At 36.3% G+C, this 17,591-nt stretch overlaps 1 protein-coding gene across 7 annotated transcripts in view; it reads right to left on the reverse strand.

Annotated features, from left to right (window-relative positions):
- The window catches only part of NLGN1 (neuroligin 1), a 386,535-nt gene that overhangs the window by 206,081 nt on the left and 162,863 nt on the right, over positions 1-17,591 (reverse strand). The gene's annotated exons all lie outside the window — the stretch shown is intronic.

Here is a 17,591-nt window from a genome sequence, read left to right on the forward strand (position 1 = left end):
TTTTTTTTCAGAGCTCTCTCATTTCCATGACATTCTGTAATTTGCATGCAAAAAAGCAATCAGTACGAACCCAGGAATAAGTAACAAAAAAAGAAAAAGCCAGCCAAGCACAGAGTAGAAAACAAGAACTCTCTCATGCATAAAATAGCAATAGACAAAAACAACAACAAAAGAGATGAACAGTATGTGTTGATATTTGCAGTAGATGTAGGCAAGAGACATGCATTAACTCTAAGCACTATGGAGTTTTAAAACATTTGTATTTTAAAAGCACTATCTAGCTCATATTTTACAGGATATCAGTCATTCAGCATTAAACCTGTCATTTATAGGCAAAATACCCTGTATCTGAGTGATAAAAAAAGAATTCATAAAATGTCTTTACCAGGTGCATGGACTTAAGAAACAGAAACAACCCATGAAGTACCATGATATATTAACCGTGATTCTAGAAACTGGACCATACTATTGAAAACCAAAGCTGAATACACTAATTATTGAGTCAGTCAGGAGTACGATTTTAAACTCATTCTAATACAGAACACTAGAATTATACCTCATAAATTAAATATGAGCTTTCACAGTTACACCTGCAACAATAACTTTGTTTAGCACAGAGCCTTGAGGAGGCAACAGCTTTTCCCAATACAAGCTCTGAATATAATCTTTACAATATATAGGATCTAGATAATGTGGCCCTATCCAAACTCATGTATTCAAATGTTTTGCTGCCCTCCATTCTTACACCACAGCAACTTTACTTCTAAAACACTAAAACTAGTAAAGTAAGAGATATATGCCGAGAATAACAATAATTTTGTGGTGGGTTCTCAGCACGGTGAACCAGAAGAATGAAAATAAGAATTTTAAGAGCTATGCACTTAATGAAGAGCCAGACACAGCCATTTTTAATGGCTTCTTGTTATCTTTAAACATTTTCGAAGTCACCAAAAAAGGGACGAAGTAGCATCTGGAAAGGCAAAGAGCACGCATTTCTCCAACTAACTTGCACAGAGAGCGGCAACTTTTTTTCTACATGAAACCAAAACAGTGAATAGCGGCCACTGTGAGCTATTTTGTATCGATCACTATTCCAGATCTCAACCATCTCAATGCAAATGACTGATCTCATACCACCTCTGATTTTACAATAGAGTGAAGCATAATTGAATCTAGCTATTAAAAATAACCTGGGCTAATCTAGTATTTATATAGCTGTTTCTCTGAAAAACAAACAAGAAAGATCAGGCCACCTTCCTTATAATCATATTGTAATACGTACCATACACAATTCCTTTTGCAAGGGGACTGACCTATTTTTTAAGCTGTCATAGATTAAGCATGCTTTCTGCTACAGCTGTGTTCCTATTTCACAATACAGGGGGTCTCTGCTCATCACATTCCTTAAGCAAGAAGACTACTCCCAGATGGTGATTTGCTGCAGACCCACCGGGCACCAATAAGAGGATGCTGTTAAGGAAATGAAGAAATTCCATTTCTGCCACAGGTTCACTTGAGTCTGCAAATATAACGCACCACATTTAGATCTCAGCAACAGCTGGCTTAGAGAAACAAGCAAAATGCTTCACACAGATTTTTCTGCTTCCTAGAGTTACGATGCTTTCTGAGATCTGTCATTTATCAGGTGTGAAACTTGTTACCTGTACTTGAACTATACACACAGAGATGGTATAAAACTTAAGTTGTATTTATAAGCTGCTCTACAATCCCTAAAAGAATCATCAGCCTAAAACCCACTGCGCTCACAGCTGTTAAGATGGCACACAGCAATATCAAGTGGTTCAATCTGGAATCCTCAAAGAGGAGGCAGAGCTCTTAGCTTGGATGTTTATGTACCGTGTTTTTCATTTCCTACCTGGCTACTGAAAAAAATTTTTACAATTAGGTAGCGGTATTAAGAGAAATTCTGGATTGGACTTCCACCCAGCAGTAAATGTCATTCCAAAATCAGTGGCTTTTTCTTGATTGTCTGGGTAAGCACTAAATTGACTAACAGCATAGCAACATCTGTATGATCACAGAGACTGATTTCTTGAGTTCTTGCACAACAAACCATGATGAAGTCACTATCAAATAAACAAAAAAAGTCTTACAGAAAGATCCTACAAAATGTAACAGCAACAGCCTTTTAAAATAAAAACAAATCAAGGCTGAAATTGCTTAGTACATGTGTAATTTAAAATTATTTGCTGCAGGTCTCAATATTTTACAGAAAGTTTATGATTTTGTAAATCAAATCTATCCCTGAACTAGATTTATTTCTTTAGCCCTGACTGTTCATGATTCTTCCTGGTTCATCCATCATTTTAATACTCCTTTCAGGTAACAAACTAATTTTAAAGATACTGATACTAAGAAATGATGGACTAGGAGCCAGTGGAAAAAAAAAATACACTTTAATGAACGATGATTGCCAAAACGTCTTTTGTCTACGGTTACTGTCCACTATTTTTCCACTGCAGTTTCTTGTCACTTTTTGTGACAGCTCACTTATTCTTCCTCTTTGAGCACTTCACTTGCAAAAACTGTCATCGGTTACAAAAAGACCATCTTACTACTTGTAAGACATAAACCTTCAACTAGATTCACTGCCTTAGCTTGCTGGCCTAAATTTTATCTAAAGTTTACATAATAAATATTAAAGTAATTGGGTACCATAAATAAGGCGGGGGAGTGAGGGCAGTTACTTAAGCCTCTAAAATGCTGATGCAAAGATGATTTACTTATCAAGAGGCTCTCCAAAGTTTACTCTCATTTAGCCTCATGTCGCTGCATACCCATAACTCTCATTAATTCTAATGGGAAAGTAGACCCCTATGTCATATTAAAAAGGGGAAGAAGGAACTACTGCATTTTATATTTCCTAAAGGCAATGAATAGTCTGGCTACAAAAGCTAAAGGAATTCTATGTCCAGGAAGAACTCCTAAAGAACTCTCTACTCGTTTACTTTAAAAAAAATTGATATTATTTAAAGTGTTATTCAAACACTTATTCTATCTGTACTGCAATCAGTGCTAAGGAAGTAACATCATACATTTTAAAATCTCAGTAGTTGACTACCGTATGCTTGCAGCTGGCTTTCCTTCGCTCAAAGTAAGAGACATAACATACCTCCTGTCCAGTTAGCTAAAGAGTAATTATGCGCTCAGAAATAATTAAAGTCCAGCTATATTAATTCTGGGTTTTATCATTCCCTTTGATGAAGGACTAAGGTACTTTAGCTCTCAAATACATTAAAGCTGATTATGAAGCCTCTATGGTCTTGATTTGGCAGAAATTATCCATAGCCTTTTGGACCACGTGTGCGTAGGAGGCACGGAAGCTGTGGATATCATTAGCTTTTTGGCCTGGGAAACCTATTCATCATAAAAAGTCATACTGCAAGTTGACACCATTTTGTAAAACAATAGCACAAAACCTCTAAAGTTAACAAATCTGTACTTATGTATACAGCCATTGTTCAGGCCAAAATGTTCTCCTTTGGTAATGAGAAAAGTGGGAAAGAAAAAAAAGACCTTTTATATTAGGTGAAGTAGACTCCACAGATCTAGCAATTTAGAAATCTCCATAGTAATAATCATTCTTTGCGTTAAGGTGTCTGTTCAATAGAAAGAGATAGAGATGAGATTAAGGCTGACTGTTGAAGTTCCACAGGTACTGGAAAAATTCACCGTGAGGGTTGAAACACCACAGAATCTGGTAGTGCACATGTTAAATACAACTATATACTTATCTCTAAACTTAGATAAGTGCTTCCTTACATCCACTGCTATTCCTTCTTCATTAGTACATTTTTTAATTGAGAATTGAAGACTTGTGATGTGAAATTACCTTGCCTTCTTTGGCCCTGCCCTCAGATGCAAATATAAAGTAATGAATTCTTTGTTATTTCAACTATCATTTTTATGCAACAGACTCTCCAACTAAAAAAATATTTGTGCTGAATTATCACAGTCTAGCAGATGTTAGCTGAGGCACAATGACATGTTGTACCTATCTCCTAGTTTTAATTTAAAAGAAATTAACCATGAGTTATAATTAACAATCTTCACACCTCAACATTTTCAGTGAAGAGAATTCAAAAATCAAATTCTTACATGCTGAAATTAGAACAACTATATAAGAATTTCTTATAAATTTAGTGACAAATTGGAAGGATACAGCATAATAGTCATCTAATGAATAATTTTATAAAATCATCATCTTTCATTTGAAAATTAGAAAGCTGTCAGCAAAAATAAAAGAACTAGAATTCCTTACAGAAGGAAGATCTGGAAGGTAAAAACTGCAGCTGGGTCTTAAGAAACACTTAACTGAAAAAATATCTATTATCACACTTTGTTGCAATAGACAAAATAATCTACTTTATATTTTCCCTTATAGCTGTCTTCACCACATGCTCACTCCTTTTCTTGTTATTTTTCCTCTTTAAATTCTTTTTATTTCCATATTGTACTTATTTGTAGAGCATACCAGCAGGGTAAAGCCCTGGTCGACTTTGTTTTTCGATAGTAACATTTGCACTCATGTTTTAACAACAAACAATGGCACAAATTTCAGTCATTTCACATCTTGCTACCTGATTTGTGATGACAATCAAGTACTGTAATTAGAGCTGCAAGTAACTCAAATTTGCATCTGCGAGTGAATGACAGGTGCAAATTGAACCCACAAAAGGGTTGGCAACTTTCTTTGAAAATTTACATGTATAAATGCTTTGTCACCAAAGAAGCAATTCTGACACTTCAAGACTAACGCCTGCTGTGGCTTTTATAATAGCATATTGCTGAAGTGTCACGCAGAAAGAATGTCTAACCCTGAACCTTTTTATTCATAAGATTAATCACACTAGTTGGATCTTGATTTCCCTTAAATCTGAAGGAACTTCATTACTGAACACTACACTTGCATGAATTTAAATCAGATCGGAATCTGGGAATACAAGTTTCACTCCGCTTTTTAGGAGCGGAGTGAAATTCAGTATATTCTCGGGGTGAAGGCACTTATGTTCACACCCTGTGGAGAGCAGCCCAAACGAGTCTGTATATCAGGCACTCTTTGCTTCGTGGTAGGCTACTAAATCAATCTAATTGCCCTTCTAGATAGCTTTTGGTACCATGATATGCCTTACACAGAGCTCTACTCTGTCCCAGCAGACACGGTGGTACCACTCAAGTGAAGGATTTGCCAGGACAGGTTTAAAGACAGCAAAAGGTGCATTTCTTTCCTAACTTTCTGTAAACTACAAACATAATATCCTAGGTGAGCTGCCTTCTAATCCTTATAGGGCAGCAATGAAAACATAGCACATGCATGGAGTATACATAGTAGAAGTAGGAAGCAACTCAGCAGAACAACCAACAGCCTGATAATTATTCTAGACATCTCGCTTCTGAACAACACCGACTTCTTAGCCAATGGCAGGAGGAAATTACAACGGAGAGGAGACAGAGAACAGAAAGATGTTTATCTTCTTTCCAGGGATAATGAAGAAAGGAACAGATGCTGATGAGGAAGCAGTGGCTGTCCTATCCACTGGAATTACATGTGAGGAAAGACCAGGAACAGACCAGGACTCTGCTGCCCAATGTTGACAGAGAAAAACAAAGCCCATGCATTTAACAGAAACACTGCAGTTGGAGTACAAACTTCCAGAGGTGAAGGATGGGCAGGTTACAAACAAGAAAAATGAAATTTGTAAGCTGTTACGTGGTTGTCATCAGCATCTACCACGCCAGTGCCACCTCACTTGCCTATATCAGGAGTCCATGCAGCTTTTAACATTTTACTTGCATTAATAATTCATATGGTTTTACAGATACTCATATTCTAGGGTGACACACTGCTAGAATGAATGGAATACTACATTACACAGCTGTGCCAGCACCTCAGCTTTCAGACCATGAATCAATTCTCTCCTTCTACAGGTAATTATTACAATCCAGATCCTAATGAAGACTGATGCACATGCTTAATTTTAAGCATCCGAGTAAGTTCTCTGAAGTCAATAGGCTAAATCTCATAACGGTATAAAGACAGATCCACTGCCATTAACAGAACAGCTCTAATCTGCATCTGGGCCAGATGGTCAACTCGGAAGTTAAGGAAGAATGAGCATCCCAAATTTGCATCTTCCTCCAGTTATTCTGTAGATATATCTAATCAACAGATAGAAAATTTAATTTTATCACAGAGCTTTGGTAGTATGTTTGAGAGGTTGAAATTCTTTTTTTATAAATGCATTGATCTTCAGTCTGGATACATGCAAATAAAACACCACATTCATTTTCTACAGCTTTCATAATCAAATTGCTTCCTAATTTTAAGGAAGATATGAAATTGTCTGAGACCACAAGCTTAAAAAAAAAGTGATCATATTTAGCTAATGCAATAGAACTGAAGATTTGTAATTTTAAGACACTAATTTTCAGTTCCAAAAGGAAGATTAACAATCACCATCCACATATCAATATTAACCTCCACTTTCTTTCAGAGATCCCTATACCACTGCTGTAATAATAGTGCAAGTTAGGATGCAGTAAGTGCATCCTTTTATAAGGACATACAAAGAGACACAGTTGAAGGAGCCACCATCAATTTATGTAAAACTGGTAAGGTTCCTGCTCTTTTTCACTGCTTCTGTGCCTTTTTTGTGTTACATTGTTTCAGATAGGTAGGGTGGGTCATCCACATCAATAAAATATGTTTTCAGAAAGCATTCACTGCTACTTGACTGGAATATCAATATATAATTAAAATATATATTGAACATAAATTTTATCTTTTATTTCATTGCCTTATTCTGTTCTCAGAACCTGAATGGAAAAGATTCAGCCTGAAACAACAACTGGACACAAACATCATCTTTTAATCTTGCCCCAAAATATCTCTCTTCATAAAGAAACTAGCTCAAAATAGCAGTCTTGGCAGGGGAGACAGGTTTGGAATTCTTGCACAAATAGTTACTTTTGCTAGGCACAAACACTGTCAGTCTGCCTTCTGCTGGAAAAGCCTTCTCCCCAACTAATTCTATTAACTGCAGGGGCTGGTACTACAGCAGCTATATCATTTTGTTTATGGCACAGCTGAGCATACAGTCCAGTCCTCTTGAGACTCCGTTTCATAGTCTAAATAGCAGAGCAAAATGGTCTTCATGTAACCATGTAATTGAACATTGCAGAGAAAATCAAGTTAATTGTGCATAATATTTTCATATAGAGTTTGGAATGAAAAGTTCTCCCACCCCTCTCCCCAATGTACTTTGCATCATCTGGTTTTAAGCCACATGCTTTGATCTCTATATAATTCACTGTAATGCTGCAACCTGGGAAGTATTTTCCCATCTAGAAATCCACACACTTGCACATCATAGAGATCATAAATAACGTGCAAGTCTTATTTTCTCAATTTTCTCTATTTTTTCCAATTTCTTTTTTTCAGTAAAACTTAATTCTCTTCTAGAATTGTACTCTTCTGGAAAGTGTTGAAGGGAGGAGAACATTTTATGTGGTAAAGATGACTGCAATCCAACACTCTCCCTGTAAACACTCAGCAGACAGAAGGGCAGGAAGTTTGTAGGCAAAGCATGTTGCTGATCAACCTTTTGATTTCCTGATATTAAATCCAAATCACAGGACTTCTTGCGGCATTTTGAGTAGCACCAAGAAACTTTTACTCTACAGCGAGCACCCAAGGATGTCGAGTCATTCACAGTAGGCACCCTACTTCATTAACTGTAAAGGTTTGTTTCAGCATTGGCCAGAACCTCGCAAACACCTAAAACTGATGCTGGTACCCAAGTCACAGAGTTTCCTTGTTCTTACTGTCATACCCTGGCTTCTCTCTTGTTATCGGAGATAATACTTTTGCTACTTTACATCTATCTATATGTAATATTCATATAGATAGTCATGTTTAAATGTTTTAAAACATTCACACACCAAAGTTTTTTCCTGGAAGGTAAAGGTTGATGATTTTCCTTCAGTTATATATGGCTACGCAAATATATGCATACACACACATATACAGGCAGGTTCTCCTATATGACTTTTTAACACAGATCCTTCCTACAGAGTTGAAGCTTTGAACATTACTGAAATATGTAAGTACCTTAAAAAAATAAATGCCGATACCAATAACCTTGTGTTCAGAACTACAGCCTTTACGTTAACTTGGATCTTAAAAAAAATAAAGACACTTCAAGTCAAATGTTTCTCCACTATTCCAAGCATTCAAAGCATCCTTAAAAGACCATTTAATTAGGACTGTGGTCAACAGCTTTTAAAAACATAATTATATGTGCTCTCATTACCACACCTTTTGACAGACTCGAAGTGTATAGCTCTGCAAAACAGTGATGGGAGAACTGAGAGGGCAGCATTAGTGTAAAAGGCTGTCAGAAGAAAAGTGCCTTGACTCACTTATTTTCTCCTATTTACATACTGTATTTTTAGAAAAGCATAATTTCAGGCAGAAAACCTCAAAACATCTCTGCAATAGAGCATCACAAAACAAGAAGAACGCAGCCAGCACTTCAAGATTTGTGGGATCAAATACTTGTCATAAGAAAAAATCATTTTCATTTTGACATGTTTTCAATATTAGCATGCTACTTGTTTTGAAACTAAAGTTGACTTGCTCTGCACATTATATTAAGGATTCCCATACGGATAGATGAAATCCTTTTACTGAATAGAGCATGAAAGGAAATCAGCACATCACTTCTAATCTGGCAAAACTTACAGACAAGCAGTGATACTTGGGACCACATATTTACACAGCTACTGTCGACTTCTATACAGATGCAAGACTCAAAACCCTTACAGTAGAAACTTTGCCTTCATGATTACTATTTAATAATTAAATACCTTAACAGAGAAGCTGGTGAACAGGAAGTGATCACCGAAATAAAACAGATTTACAAAATGTCAAGCCTAGGCCTACAATATATTATTTACAAAAAGCATAGCAAATTTAAGAGCAAAATGTCAGAGTAACCCTTGCTTCCATTTTCACAACAGCCATTTAAGTGAGATTTGACGGGTTTGGGAAGATATGACATTTCTAATTCTTTATCTGCGGACAATAACCCTGATCTCTGGAGGAAAGCAACAAAATGCACAATAGATAAAAGCATAACATTTCACAGCATTACACAAAAGGTACTCTCCCCTCCCTTCTGCTTTTATTTATTTTCATTTTCAGAAGACTGCTTGCTTAGGACGACAGTACATGCAGCTACCAGCATTTTTATACTGAACTATGTTTCAGTCTTTTAAAAAGCTGATCCTAGTGGGGTAAAAGGTTCTTTTTCTTCCCTAACAATTTTAGAGAATTTGCAAAGTGTGAAGTAACAAATTATAATGATAGTCGGAGGTTTCATGCAAGGTTTTTTGATAATGAAATCAGTAGCTAAATTAAATATAGTGTTTTGCAATAACCATACAGATAAAATTTGGTTACTTTATAATCACTTTAACTCTTTAGTGATAATTATTAGGGTCCGTTTAAGAGTATTCCTTGATATGGCTAGAATATTTTCTGTTTAGAAAGTAAGCAAACCTAACCTACGAGGAGTACTTCTGAGAACATTTGAGCCAAACAGTCGTTATGACCCTTTCCCAAGTCAACAGATATTACTGAAAAAATATCGCAGTAATCCAAGCCCCATCCTGCTGAGCAGAATGACTGCCTACAGCAAGTAGAGCAAACCACTGGCACCAAAACAGTCCTTTAGACTATCAAAGTACCAAATAAACTGGGGAAAGTGAAAGTTATTCCTGTACCAGACAGCTAATAGCCTGTTCCTATGAGACAGCAAAGATTGCTTATGGACCAAACAGTATGATAACCTTGGCAGTTGTTTTCACTTCAGCATCAATAATGAGTAATTTCCATGGGAGGAGACAAAATTTTAAATTTACAATTCTCCTTTAAGGTTTTAGTTCATTAGCACTGTGGATTCAATAAAGTTTTGCCAATTCATTCCAGCTTTTCAGCTACAGGATTATTAACTAAATGCTAAACTCAAGGTATTTAACAAACAAATGGGAACAATCCAATTAACTTCAGTAGATTCTGACAGCTTTTAACTCATGCCTTCATCTATGTATAGATAGATAGATATATGTGCTGAGTGTATATTAACTTTATGATTTAGATATAGCAGAAATGGATGTCGGCATAGATGACTTCTATATTTTTTGCTACTGTGAGAGTTAAAAATAATTCTTTCTTCTGGGATTTTCTGCATACAATTTGGGTATATCCAAGGGAGAAATACTAGATGCAGACATAATACCTTGAAAGCAAAAGAACAGGAGCCTATGACTGAGAGCAGCTCCAAAAAAAAAGATAAACAGACCACATAAATAGTGTTTACTTTTTTTATTTTGGAATCTGGTTTCCTGGAAATTATACTGGTCAGGATCACTAATCAATGATACTGAGCAGGTCTTTTTACATTTAAAGTTTTTTTGATAGAATAATTCTATTCTGATATCACTGTTATGCAATCTTACACTTTTTTGAAATGATTATAGACATAATCAGACTTCTGTAATAGAAGACATAAGCAGACAAAAACAAGAATGAACCGCTTCATTTAGCAGAAGAAATTTAATAGTTTTATATTATCAGAAACTGTTAAAGTCTTCAGAGCAAAAATTGCATTACTGAGACTTATGAAAGGAGAACAAGTACCTAGAAACTTGTACCATTTTAGTAAAAGAGGTTCCATTTACAGCCGTCTTGTTAAAACCACTTGCTCAGGCCAAAACAACCTGTAATTTTAAATCCACCCACTAACATTTCTCACTTGAAAAATGTTCCAATCTCTTTTTGCTAAAAATTTGCCCCAAAGTTTCATTTTAACTTTGAATTTTAATTTTCTCAAAAAGAAAATGATAAATTTAACAGACCACAGCTGTCTGGAAAGTACATATCTGATAAGCTACAGTACTAATTTGGAAAATGAGTATGATTTACTTGATGAGTCACAATGAATGTCTGCAAATACATATCCAAGCTCTTTATCAGAGACTAGTCCTTCAAGCTGTATTACATAGAGGTCTTACCTAAACACATGAGTATCTCACCTGAAGGAAAAAAGGATGCCAAGGCTAACAGCTCCCATCTTCCTTACTGCTTTCATGCCATTGGCTGATGAATCATAGAATCACTAGGTTGGAGTCGAGAAATAAGATACTGCCAAAGAGTGCAAATACTGAATACAACAGATTTTTCCCAGTATAACCTATTTTGTGGAATAGAAATACCACGGCACAGCAATGGACAGCTCTTGCTATAAATGAAACAATGGCTCCAATTAGAGCCAGGGACCTTAGGCACTGGCCTGGCTGTGAACAACGGGGATTGTTCTGGCATCCTACAGCACACTCTCAGCTGCTCTCTCTCCTTCAGGCCCTACAAACAGGTGCTTGCCTGGCTACGTGTCAGGATAAAATATGAATATTGAGTTTTGGGGAATAGGCAGGGTGGGCAGAATAAGGAGGAAGAAAGTGCACAGACGCAACCGCATCTGTGCCTCAGATAGTGAACAACTCAGTACTTGGTAGGACAACCCTGCTTACAAAGTTTCCCTCTCAACTTTATTTTGAGGAAAATTGTGGAATTCTGGCAGTACCGAAACATTTTGGATTTCCTAGATTTCACTGTGAGGAAGGAAAAGGAGAGCATTTTGCATCAAGTCTTTCTTCATCTAACGAAGACACTCAAATAATTAGTGCAGTGCACTGCCAGAAACACGACATTTCAGACTCAAATCTGAAAACATATGCATTAATAGCATTAAAGATAATCAGCTGACTAATTGGGAGACTAATCATGTTAGCGAATAGGAAAAGAAGTCAAGATTGTAATCAGAGGCAAATCTCAGCTCCTAGAAATACACTAGGCAGAACACTGAATACTAAGCCATAATGATCACATACTTGCTTCTTATTTGCTGATATAAAATGCTGAAGTGTTGAAAACTAAGCGGTATGCTCATTACCACCATAAGCCATCAAGCTATTTTAAATTTGTTGATCTGATTTATAAAGAAAACAAAAACATTTCAAAACTCAAAGAATGTAAAATAATGAAATTAAAATCACCTAATGTACCTAAGGATGACACACAGTTTACAGATAGCGAATCAAGGCTACGGTAGTGATGTGGTGAAACATTTAAAATTTCAGCATTTGAGCAGCTTTAAGTACACGAGTTACTCCTGTGAGTGTCATTGGATTCAACCTGCTCACATGAACAGGATCTTCAGAAGATATTTCAGAGAATATAATACAGATTTTATTAAAAAATACTTTAAGAAAAAGGATAGAGTGAAAGGAGATTTAGGCGTTACGGTGTGTACAACTTACTTAAAAAAAAAAAAAAAAAAAGAAAGTAGAGTTGTAAAATTATACCTTGAGCATGCTTGGGTTTTGGGGCTTAAAAAGTTCACAGGACCAGGAATTAAGCAATTGGATAGCAGCAGGATGCCAGGCAACCAAGAAAAAAAAATCCAAACAAGCTAATATAACTTTAGGACATATTAACAAATTTAAATTAATATTTTTAATTTTAAAGTCACTTCTTCCTTCTTTCAGTAGTACAACAGAATAGGAAGCTCAGCGTGTAAACTCACAGGAATATAATCATCATCACATTTAACAGATAGAAAATTCCTACCCCTCCTAATAGTTAGCTTAGTAAAAGGTTAATTAACATCTGGGCAAAGGAAACTGAAGTTACTCTAGCAACACTGGACATTTGTTCTCTTTTTTCAAAACAGCACTGAAAACCACACTGTGATGACTACTAGACCTGTGCTACAAATAGATTACTTACCCATAAAGAGTAATGACTGTCATAGTCAGAAGAACACAGATTTATTTTTTGTTATGTTAAATCTGAAAGTGACAGAACACCACCCAACTGCAGTGTTAACCCCCCTACATTATACTGTAGTATTAGTTTATGGGGGGAAGGTTGTATTTACAACTCTAGCTCTGTTTTAGTAAACCATGACTGCCCAATTAAGTGAAATGCCCCCAAATTAATATAAATGCAGTCTTCTAAAAATGAAAAAGTCAGAAAAGCCAGGACAAGGCCCATGCTACAGAAGCAAGTTGCAGTTATGCCCTACTTTAAAAGCCTAAGTGGAGTTCACGTGGCTCATAAGCCTTCCACAGCCTTTTGTAAAAGGATGAATTTCCATTTTGCGCTGTTTTCTGAAACACACACTGATCCTAGGTCAACATTCTGCCGTTAAAAATAAGTAGTTTACACAGCACTTAGATGTCCGAGATCTTTTTAGAAATATCACAGGCACTTGGACATATATAAAAAGCATTTCCCAGAAGCAGTTGCAGAATTTTATTTTTGGAAGAGTTAAAGGACAAGAGTAACATTAGATGTTGGGCCTTGGAGGATGAAAGGGATTAATGGAGAGTCACAAGAGGAGGATAGAAGAAGAAATGGAAATAAGAGGAGAGTGCTATTGGAAGTAGCTTATCCTTTCCCTAGGCAGAGGTTAGAAGTGTCTACAAGAGAAAAAAGGATCGACTGCTACTTGATGCATGTTTCCAACAGTTATTCCAGCAGAAGGACAAGTATGGTCAAAATCGGATTTTCCGATTCTTTGTTAAGAGTAAGACTAAGATTGTGATGTCCTTTACACAGAATTTGATTTAGTGTAAAACTCTTAGCTCCTTCAGGCTAAGAGTTACTGGAGTAGCTGGGTGAGAATCTACATGCTCCTTGTTTCTTTAGAGGATTTGGAATAAAGCTGAGAAATGTATACTGTGCAGTTACATGCTGCTTTTTTGGAAATAAAGAGATTGCCAGTGCTCCTGCAGATACATGCACTGAAACACTGAATTGGATTTAAAATAATTCAAGTTATTATAGACAATGCTACGGCAACTGCCTGTCAGGTACTTAGTACAGCAAAATTATTTCTTCATCAACTACTTGTTGTTTTATCATATTTTTTTTAAAGTCATTAGGATGACCAACATAGACATAAGTGTAGGATTGAGTTTGAAACTCTACCTACTATTTAAAAATAAGAATGCATTGTGCCTGTAGGGACATCATCCATATAAAAAGTCCTATTGGACTGGAAAGCCTCCCACTGCTAATACAGATCTTTGTACAAGTAAGGGCAGTTGGTGATGCAAGTTACACTGCTCTGCCGCACAGGCAAAAGAAAAAAAAAACACATTTGGAAGACTATAACCCATTACTCCATGAATATTTGATAGACTTCGCAATACTGTGTGCACTGTGTTTGCAACAAACAAGGTTCCTTAAAAGCCTGCATTTAATTTCATTTATAATAGAAAGCCTTTTCTTCAAAATATTAAGCTATGCACTTTGTGAGTCATCATTCTAAATTTTGAAATGTAAATACATTGAAAACAAAGCTATAGGAAAGGTCTTGTTATTAAGTCTATGCATAACATCTAAGGTGGGAAAAAAAAAAAACCTTATATAAATTTCAAAAGAAAATACTACCATGGATTTTCTAAGAGGGTAGGAAATCTAACATCACTTGGCAGACCTCTGGGCCTGCTAAGTGTATAATGAAATAGTACGGGAGTAACATGTACATTTCTGACTACCGGATTATAGGAAGCACAATGCAAAGATTCAAAATATGCAACAGACGGCAACTAAAATGAATCAGGTTCTGTGAATGTAAGACATGATATAACTATGCTTAAATTAATTTCTAGACTACAGAAAACAGGAAACTGAACAGAAACGTAAGAGAAGTGAGAAAAACAGATATATCAGGGAGCTGTTTGAGAGGAAACCTAACATAGGGGCATTATACAACATTAGTGGTAAAACAGGAGGACCTACTGCAGAGGCAATATATCTAAAGACTGAACCTAAAGTTTAACATAAGGTGACTTAAGCATAATTCTCCTGCAGCATGGTCAGAAAAAGAAGCTTCGTGCAGCTTTTCAAGGCTGAGTAGATGGAAAAGAAAGTCAAAGGTTCAACTACTGTGCAAATTTAACATTAATTGCAATTAGAGGGTCATATAGACTCAGGGTCTTCTGAGATCTCAGCTAGACCAATTGGAGAAATTTTCAGAGGCACAGAAGGGAGTGAAGCACAATGCTTCTACTGCCTTTTGACCTTCACTTATTTCTGCCTTCAACATTTCTTCTGTTTATTACTGTTCTTATAACACTCATGTGTATCTGAGTATTTCTTATAATTTAATGCATTTACTATCACAACTCACCTGTGAAGTACAAATGCTTTTTTCATTCTCCCAAATGGAAATGCAAACAAGTGAGTGAGGAAATCGTTTGAGGTCACATACAATGTGTGGCAGAAGTGATTTAAAAATTTCTTCTCTCATTGTGCATTCAACCCTCAGTGTGATTTGCCAAAAAAAACCCCAAACTTTAAGAAGGTCAGTAGTTCACCCTTTATTTCTATATAATCTTTTTTTTGAAAAAAACCCAACAGTGTGGATATTATAGGCATTAGTGATCAGTTTTCAACAGTTTTGTTTCTGGGTGAATTGTTCAACATTATTTTCTCTTACTTTATCAGTATCTTAAGGTAAGTGCTATCACACATATATATTTTTTCTTATTCCTGTTTCTGCTAAGCCCTTTCTTCCAAGAAACAGATTTTAATTTTACTTTTTTTTTCCCCCCACTCATTTCCACTGAGCTTTGACATTTTCTGCATTTTCTGTAACCTTGGGAAAAGTAACTTCATGATTAACATAGAAATACAAGACAGATCTCAGCAAGAAATGATAGTCTAAATGAGCAAGAAATGATAGTCTAAATGGTTTCTTACAAAGCCTCATAATTTAATCTCTTTATTATAAAAATTCTCAAAGCAAAATTAGTTTTTTCTACATCCACTGGAGGTGGGCACCCTTTATCTTTCTTCTGCTATTAATTGCTTTCTTCATCTGTGTGGCTTCAATCCGATGATTCTTTCTACAATAGTGGAAATATTGAAAAGACTAAGTTTCTTTTTCTACTCCCCAAGTGGGAAACTGTTAAAACATCAGGAAGTTAAACATCTAAACGCTACTTATACTGCTTCACCTCCCTTCAGAGTTCATAATAACACTTTCCCACTTGGTTTCAGTCACAACCACTCAGCACAGAGTAATCTCAAGCTGTATGAATAAAACCTGTTATTGCACAACACGGCACAAATACCTGCTACTGTGCACTGGGAAGCATAGAAGAACTGTACCCTTAACAATCCTGTTGAGCCCTGTTCTGTAGGCTTAAGGCACATCCCATAAATGTACAACCAATGCAGAGTTACGTACAAGGATAAATTAATTACATGCAACTTTGGTGCTTCGTCAATTTTGTCCCTTACAAGATACATTTTGCCATGACATAGTACATCAATATTCTACTTGGAACTGCAGATTCTTTGGCTAAAACAAGGCACAGAATGTCTTTCTTATCCAAAATGCCTTCTGCTGGGGACAGTATCATGCATGTTTATTGGTCTTGCATATGTGGTCTCACAGGTCATTGCTGTCTTTCATTTTGAAGAGCCTGTGGAGGATCTGTTCTGCTAAAAAAAGTAACTTACGCTTAAGACATCAGCTGTAGCGACAAAAAAGGTCTCTCTGTAGAAAGCACAACTAGCAGAGCAAAGCTAGCCCTGCACCTGCATCAAGAAGCGTACAGATCATACTGCATGGGCGAGACTTCGTTGTCATTCAGACTTGCCCTCAAATTCCCACACTTGGATCCTGGCAGGCTCCCTGTGTTAGGACTTGTACTCCTTTGGTAAGGTCTGAAATAAGAGAGCTTTCATTTTTCTCCTGCTAACTGGCTGAAAATTATTTTACAAGACTAGCTAAGAAAAAGCTATTGTAAATTTTTTGAGTTGCTACGCGCCACTACATGGGGAGGAGGGAGAAAACCCTCCAGCTTTTCTAGAAACTATGTGGAAAAAGAGATGCATCCAAACACAAAGAATCTATTCCCTTTATTATGCTTGACCACACTCTGTCTCAAGCAAGGCTTCAGCTACGGGGTCTAATGGTGAGCTCAGATACTTGTTTCAAATACTGTAACACTTATGCCTGCTAAGGGTAAAACCCATTTGAAGTGTGCAAAAATGTTCTTTAAGATACTGTCATGCAATCCACATTTCATTCCTTTTCCTACCTCTCCCTCTTCCTTCTATCTCCACTTTAACCTTTCCAAATATCCATTTTCGTGTTTGATGTAAAAAAAGAAAGAAAAACAAAAGCCTTTTTGCCATTTTATAGAAAATGTTATTAAAAAGTGGGATTTCCTGCAGCTGCCTGCCTGTCCTTCCACCATGTTTCTCCTTACTTGTTTTTAATCTGAATATTGCTCCAGCTTGCAGCAGACAGAAGGCTTTTCTATTTGTGGTCAACTCCTCTTTATTACTATGTTAACAGTGTGTTCTTTTCTCCGTTTTCAGGTCTTGGTAGTACATCAATCCAAATCTCAAACTTAAGATTTTTGTTCTGTATTTTGTTGTTTCCCATCTCCTTCAGGAGAACTCTGTGGCTATTTTTTGTGTG

Source organism: Cuculus canorus, chromosome 9 (genome assembly GCF_017976375.1).
Source record: "Cuculus canorus isolate bCucCan1 chromosome 9, bCucCan1.pri, whole genome shotgun sequence".
Classification (NCBI taxonomy): Eukaryota; Metazoa; Chordata; class Aves; order Cuculiformes; family Cuculidae; genus Cuculus; species Cuculus canorus.